A 7,608-nucleotide genomic window follows, 5' to 3' on the forward strand; every position below is an offset into this window, starting at 1 on the left:
GCATAATTCTGATGGGAAGAATTACGTTCCAAAACATGTTACCTTTGTTAATAAGAGCAAGAAGCATAATTCTGACGGGAAGAATTACGTGCCAAAACATGCTACCTTTGTTATTATAAAGTAGAAGCATACTCTGACGGGAAGAATTACGTGCCAAACCATGCTACCTTTGTGAATGTGACCTACAAGCACACTTTAATGGGTAAAAAGAAGTGTCAAACCGTACTGGCTTTATGAATATCAGCTACAAACATACTCTGATGGGCAAAGTTAAGTGGCAAACCGTCATACCTACTTAAATTTGTACTGGAATTATTGTGTGGCAGCAGAAATGTGCATAAATTACGTACAGTAGGACATTTTGCCAAAGTAGGGCAGTTTGTCATAAGGCAGCGTAAAATTATCCTACTGGTAGGACGGTTTGCCAAAGTAGGACGTTTTGTCAGAGGACACCGTAAAATTTTCCTACAGGTAGGACGTTTTGCCAAAGTAGGACGTTTTGTCAGAACACCGGCTAATTATTCATCCTCATTAAAATCTCGTATATGTTCATTTGGCAGAATTGAGAATTTTACATCTTCCAACTACCTAATTAACGAGAACATAATCGGCTTGTTTCTTCCCGTCTCCTGTATCCGGCCGTTCCTCTCACTGTCGGAATTCGCGCCTCAGAGAGGTCGTTATTTTTCAAAAAAAAAAAAGGAACAAAGAAAGAAACAGCAAAAACTAATAAACAGTGTTTATGCACGTTCATTGCACATTTGTGGGAATGTTTAAATATTAAATTTTTATTAATTACTTTTCATTATATCTTTATTTTTTAAATCACCATGGCAATGCGCATGCGCATACTCTCCTGCACGCACAGGGCTTTGGAGTTGACGTAATGCCGCAATGCATTGTGGGAGCGCAGCACCATCTTGGCTGGCCACGAATCAAAACAAGATTGCTACGAACCATTCTGAAACGTAGCTCAAAAGAAAAATGACGGTATAGAGACAGATTGTGTCCAGATGCAAAGAGACGGTACTTGATTGTTGAAATGTGGACCCGTATGAAATACGGCCATGGAGTAGAAACCCTGAAGACCAAACCGCTATTGACTTAGCATGATCTACTCTCGTACCTTGTCTGTGGAGTCAGCGCATACACGGCGCACCAATTTCGCAATTATAAATCTCTGGAGGCGCACATCCAATTCACCAAGGACTGGGTACAAGATTTGGCTATTTTTAAGCCTCCACGTTGTGAGTACGCCGTCATTCAAGCAAAGGTAAGTCAGCTTGAGTACTGCGAGTAAAATGCGTTTGATTCCCCCCGAACATTCAGATTAGTGCAAGCATAAATTCATTCATGAGGGGGAAATTACAGTGAGAACATGTAGAGGCTCTGTTAGAAGGATAACATAGTGAGTTCAGTGCACTGATGTGACATTGTCCTGAAGGATTTAGTTATTCTTTATGGTTAAAGAAATTGCCCTAATTAATTCATATTTATTATAAATAATCCTAATTACACATCTTGCTTCCTTGTTTGTGTCCTGTGTCACTAAAAATACATTCTGTTTTAGTTTTATACATTGATTAATGACCTGCAGAATCTCCTTATCATATTGGGTGTCCATAATTGTCACTTAAAGTTGAACATTATGTTTTCTCCCTCTTGAAAGTGATTACATCCTTGCATTACATACTTTAGGTTAATTTTCTGCAGGCAGGTTTCTGAAAGAGAACAGGCAGATTTAGAATATAACATGCAGCGTTCTATAGATGGATGATAGGGGATGCATAAAAACACTTTATTTGTTATATTTATGATAAATGGATTTGAAAGTAGATAAAACACATTTGTGTCGGCCTTGGCTTATTAAAGCTCTTGTCTTTAAATGAACTTCGTCTGTGTGTGTTTCAGGTACTGCACTCTTAAAGACTGAATTGCAGCATTGCAGCCACAGGTCATTGTGAGCATCACAGGGAAGGTTGAAGCCGCCCACTACACCTGTATGGCCGGAGTCGTGCACTGTAAAAACGATAACTAGTAATTGTTGATTTGAGTAAAGTTTTCAAATTAAACTGACTTAGAAATAAAACTTTCCATTTACAACCTAAAATAGCATGTCTGCCCAACAAATTTCTTCCATTGTTGTCCTAACTAAGATTTTCTAGCGAGCATAACAAAGATTATCAACTTTTGAGTAGATTTTTTGAGTCGAGTTGGGAACCGGTGGGAAACCCCGTAGGTGACTGGCACACGTCGTGGTCTGAATAAGTTTGAACTAGACCAAACGAGCCTGAGCAGACTGTGTGATAGTGGTTTGTCGATGTGTTCTGAACTGAAAACCTGCTAAGAAACTTTGAACAAACGTGGCCAAAGTTGGATGAAAATTACAATTTTTCGACCATTACGGATTTTACCTGGTCTGAAGTTGGAGTGTATTATTTGACCATTTTTTGGACAGGTGCGGGAGCTGCCGGCCATTTGCCCTAGCAGGTAAGCTAACGACATCTGTTATTAGGATTTTCTACAAGCGCTAGGCTGCATCCTCCTGAGGACCCAGGAGGGTGGAACGAGTAAAGCACTGAAAAAAAGCCAAACAATAACATATTTAAGTCATCTAAGGGACTTATATATCATGTTTAAGCTAGCGAAGGACCGCGCGGGGGGTTGAAAATGATATGCCAGGAGTTCGCTGTTCTCGCTGCTCTAGCGAGCCTTGAATCCCCAGCTAGCTATCGAAGCTGGTGGTAACAGACGTCTCCGAAAACGTAGAAGCATTTTTGCAAAAATGTGTTGTCTTAATAAACTGAGCAGATATTTGAAATTTACACAGCTACATTCTCGCCTGAAAATACCTTAAAAGTTTACTTTGTGACCCAGAAAGAGTAATAAGAGTAATATTAAAACTAAGTGGCTGCCGCCATTGTTTGAAACTAGAATCGGCTGGGCTATGAATTCTGGCATAGGGTGGGCCACGAAGGATACACCTGACCTATCCTTCAAAGCTGTGGAAAGTATTGTATTGTTTTGAGAGCCTTTTTGTTGGTGGAGTATTGATTTTATGTACAATTCTACGGGTAGACGCGATCTGTACGGTCCGACTTTGCACATGCGCAGTAAGGATCGGGGAGTCCGATCCGTAACTTTTTTCTCGTTTTTTTTCTCTACATTATATTGAAATGTTTCATTATTGCAAACATTTTCTCTCAGGCGGAGAGAGGTCGTGGAGTGTCAGCCTATGGTTTCTGAGGTCCAGGAGAGATGACCTGCGCTGTTTTCCTCTGAGGAGGTAAGACTGTCCTAATTTATTTATAATTTAATTATTATTCAAATTGGGCATGATTTATACTTATATTGAAGCAGTACGGTATTTGCTGGGGTAATGCATTGGCCAACTTTATTATCTTGTGCTACCACTCCAGTCAAGGCCCTTGCCAGTGTTATATTGAAATCCTTACCCTGAACATTTCTGCCAGTACAAGAGTCCCCATGCTAAATCGAAATTGTGAAACAGAAAGGCAATCTCATAATTTTGACTTAGCATGTATTTTTTTTCTTTTTGTGCTAGAAATAGGACTTCTATAGTCTGAGATTGTTAGGGAAAGAATACTAAGGCAGGTCACAGAATCTGATTGGTCACATATTTTGGTGCAACTTAGAACATAATATGTATTTTCATATTGATACTGGGTTTTGTGGGGGGTGTTTCTATTCCTGTGCAAAAGACGTATTCATGAGAGATTTTTGAAGTAGGCTTTGCTGTTGATAACACAGTCAGGCATATAACATGGTGCAGACTGTCCAAGACAGCTACCCAGGAATTTTCTGTGCTGAATAAATGACAATATTTTGGTGAATGTATTGTTTAGATATCTGAAAATTTCATCGGATCACAAGCAAAGACCTCCTGGGGACCTTCAATGCATCCCTTGACAAAGTTGTGCCTGGCCTGCTGAAACTGTACTGGTCTAAGAAGGGAGCTCTTGGTGAGGAGATGGAAGACCTCCTGGATAAACTTGATGAACAGGTGAGTGAAGTGCTCCTTTATCTGACATTTTTAGAAGAGAGTATACTTTTCTCTTAACATAAACTGAAAAAGATGTTGGCTTCAAACAAAACACATCAGTGGATATGTCAGTAAAAATGAATGTCATGAGTCATTGCAGTATTTTATTTAATTTCTAAAACGAAAGTAAAATTGTTAACATGGTGGTGTTGTTGTTTTTTGGGGGGGGGGTTGTACGTTTTGCGTGTTGCTGGGTCTGACCTGTGCTTTACTTTCATTACTATGAGAGTTCTGATTTTGCATTGTGTATAGTACACCATGTTACTTCACTAATTGAAATTCTTGTTTTCCACTGAATACTCTTTAGACATCCAACACTGTGTCCAACGGGCACTGAGAGGCCTGCCCATTTTCCTCAAGAGAAGATGCAACAGAGGTTTTCCTGAAGTGCTTAGTAAGTACAAAAAAGTAATGCAAGTAAAACTAATTGCTATGAGATTTTTTTAAAGGATGAGTTTATCCAAAATGGAAATGTACACTTTCTCAGTGCAGTCCAGATAATTTTATAGTGGGATTGCAGTTGTCATAACTCTCACTCCTTTTTTTTCTGCTGAGCAGCAGCTGGGCATTGTTAGTGGTTGTTCCATAGCAGAAAATATTTTTGTACAAAACTCACAAGGTGGCATTAATTAAAAGAAAATAAGCTTTTTCTTCTTAAAACCTCCATGGGTCAAACGACCAGCATGGTATAGAGGTTAAAGTTAAAATCTTTAGAAATTTGTTTTGTCTTTAGTTTTTCTTAGCTTTCAATAATTCATATTTTACTTTTCTTCAGGACACTGACATTTTGGAACCAGTGTTGAACGGTGCATCAGTTGCCATCCTCACCATCCTACAAGATGACGATGCTGATACATCTGTGCGAGAACATGCAGTTGTGTTGGAAGGGGACATTGTGCTACATAACATTCCAGATCTCTCTACTGCCCTGGCACACCTCTTTGGCCTTCTGTATGCCCTCAACATTGATTATCCAAAGCAGATGAGTTTTACCTTTGAAGCAATTCAGGCCATCTTATTTTGGCCTGGTCGGACAATATGAAGGTGAAGTGGATAAATCATTATTCGAAATGTAAATTTTAGTCAGATGAATCTGTATTGTTGAGAATATATGGTGAAAATTTGTCTTGTAGTATTTTAAAAGATTTGTTATAGTGTTAGTTTCCTCTTCATTGATGGTAACATTTCTAAGAACTTAACTTCCATAGTTCATCATAGTAAGCCTGTGTAAAATGTCAATGTCTGGGTGCATAGGCAATCGTTTGTGGCACTACCCTATTTAATGTGCAATAGTTATGTTCAGCTTTTACAAGACGGTCAGGGTGTGTGTGCATGAATTATTAAGTTGCTGGACACTTTTCTTTTTTGGTTCTGGACTCTGGAATTTTAACGTCTCTCAAAAGAAACTGGCAACACGTTTTTGTTTGTTTGTTATTTCTTTTCTTTCTTTCTTTTTGTTTTTTTTAACAGAAATTCACCCTACTACCCATGACATTCTGAAATGTACTGAAAAGACTGTTGAACAAAATAAATAAGCTTTTAGATAACATTGAATTGTGCTTTGTTTTATTCTATATCTATTTATTAAGTGTTTTTTCAAGTATAATAACAACATACATTTTCCTTTGTTTATATAGGTAAATTTTCAACTCACTGGAGTAAGAATTGTATGATTACTCAACAAGAATATCTGTGTTTGGTGAAGGCAGAAATACATGGCATTGAAACCAGAATTTCTTCGTTAGACTTCCAGGATTATCCTAATTAGGTGAACAAGAAGATCCAAGTTGGCAGAACTTGTAAATCTTAGTTGAGTCAACAACAGTTGGCAAAAGTTGAGAAAACTCAAAAATCTCTTGCATCATGTTGCCTTGAAATTTTACGTTTTCTCAACATTTTCTTTTTTACAGTGTGGAGACCTGCACCCATGTCGCTGCTCTTCTGTTTAATGTAGAAGCAACAGTGTTGATCTGTGGCACAAGGACTTTTACAGATGAACCTGCATACTGGGTTTTGCCTGGTAATATGACCAAGACACAGCCAGAGGTTGGCCATAAGATAGACTTCTCCTCTTCAGCTGCCCAAATAAAGGTTCTTGATCAAAACATAAACAGACCATCTGTAGTGACAGGTAAAAGAAGCCATCCTCAAAAAAGAAAAGTTCCACCTGCTACTGTGGAGGAGTTGGATCAACTGATGGGACAATATTTTTCCAAGCATAGTTCTGTTCTGAATAACCCATAATGTTTTAATTTAGGGGGGCATGTAAATACTTTGCATTTACTGAATATGTACTTACTAAGTACCACTGTTCAAAAGTTGAATAAAGAAACAAAGAAATGTTTGCCTATTTTTAATTAAAAGCACTTTGTAGAACATCAAATCAGTTACAATGTAGAATCAATGTTATGTATAGTTTACAAATGACAAAATGTTCACATAAAATCATGACAGCATTTAAATAATATCACCCACTACTAGCATTCTGTAATTTACTGTCTCTTTTGAAAACTTATCACTACATAAACAGCACAAGCCTTTTAAAAGTATTTAACAAGAGCATTTTTCCCTGGTTTTACTACCACACTGGGGCACATGTTCACCAAAACGCAGCAAACCTTTGCCATCTTATCCAGGAGGGTCAGCTTTTTACCCACACATGGATGAAGTAATCTGATTGGTATGGTGGTGTGTAGCATGTAGTTTGAAGCAGGGATTTCGTAGTGCCCCATGTGTAGTGTTGGAACCCAGTCAGGATTTGTTTCTTTCATTTCATAGGCTGGTTTGCTGCAATAATGCCAAATAATTAGCAATTCTATAAATAGAAGGTAGTTCTGCATGGTTGTTCTAAGTTTGTGCTATGATCTCAGAGCGCATTGAAAATAAAACTAACAGGCTATAAAGAAAAAATATGAATTTATTTAGAACTTACCTGAATGAAAATACTGAAGCACACCAACAGATATCTGGGGATGGTAGAGAACTGAATATCAGCTCGTTTCGCAGCTGCTATCCAGGCTAGACGCCTTCTTTTGGTAACATCCAACACATAAGCTCCCTCATGATGCTTCCAGGTGAGGAAACAATGAAAAGAGAGTCTGTTTTCAAGCTTATTCCTTTGCCGGTAGTGCAATGTAACATTACAACCGACCACACAGCAAGCATTTGTTTGGCCTGCTAATATAGCGCCTCGACCAAAAATCCTGGCTACGCCCCATCCCGTAAGATCACGCTCCAGAGTCCTATTAACGTACGGATCTAGAAAGAAGACGCTGCATTTTTAACTCTGAGGGAGATGGAGAATGAGCCTATTTCCAAAAAAAGTGGAGTGTGTTCCTTTAAGTACTATATTGTATATATTGTCAAAAACTAAAGTGTACATAGCAGTTGTTGTATCTTGTTTACTGTATCACTGACAGATAATTTCAAAGTCAATGAACGCTACATTATAGTGAGATATTGTGTAATGTGAAATACTGTAAGCAAATGAATAAACAACCTAATTCTTGCTAGACCTTTGACTCTGTTTTGTTTGAATCCAACCA

General features: G+C 38.2%; 1 long non-coding RNA gene across 1 annotated transcript; it reads left to right on the top strand.

Moving 5' to 3' along the window:
- Positions 1 to 2,061: 2,061 nt before the first annotated feature.
- On the top strand, positions 2,062 to 5,254 carry LOC109199686 (uncharacterized). Its single transcript, XR_002059999.2, has 5 exons — positions 2,062 to 2,490; positions 3,208 to 3,286; positions 3,867 to 4,024; positions 4,371 to 4,457; positions 4,839 to 5,254. It is a non-coding gene; the product is annotated as an uncharacterized LOC109199686 (long non-coding RNA).
- Positions 5,255 to 7,608: the final 2,354 nt, after the last annotated feature.

This window comes from Oreochromis niloticus, linkage group LG9, assembly GCF_001858045.2.
Source record: "Oreochromis niloticus isolate F11D_XX linkage group LG9, O_niloticus_UMD_NMBU, whole genome shotgun sequence".
In the NCBI taxonomy this organism is placed as follows: domain Eukaryota; kingdom Metazoa; phylum Chordata; class Actinopteri; order Cichliformes; family Cichlidae; genus Oreochromis; species Oreochromis niloticus.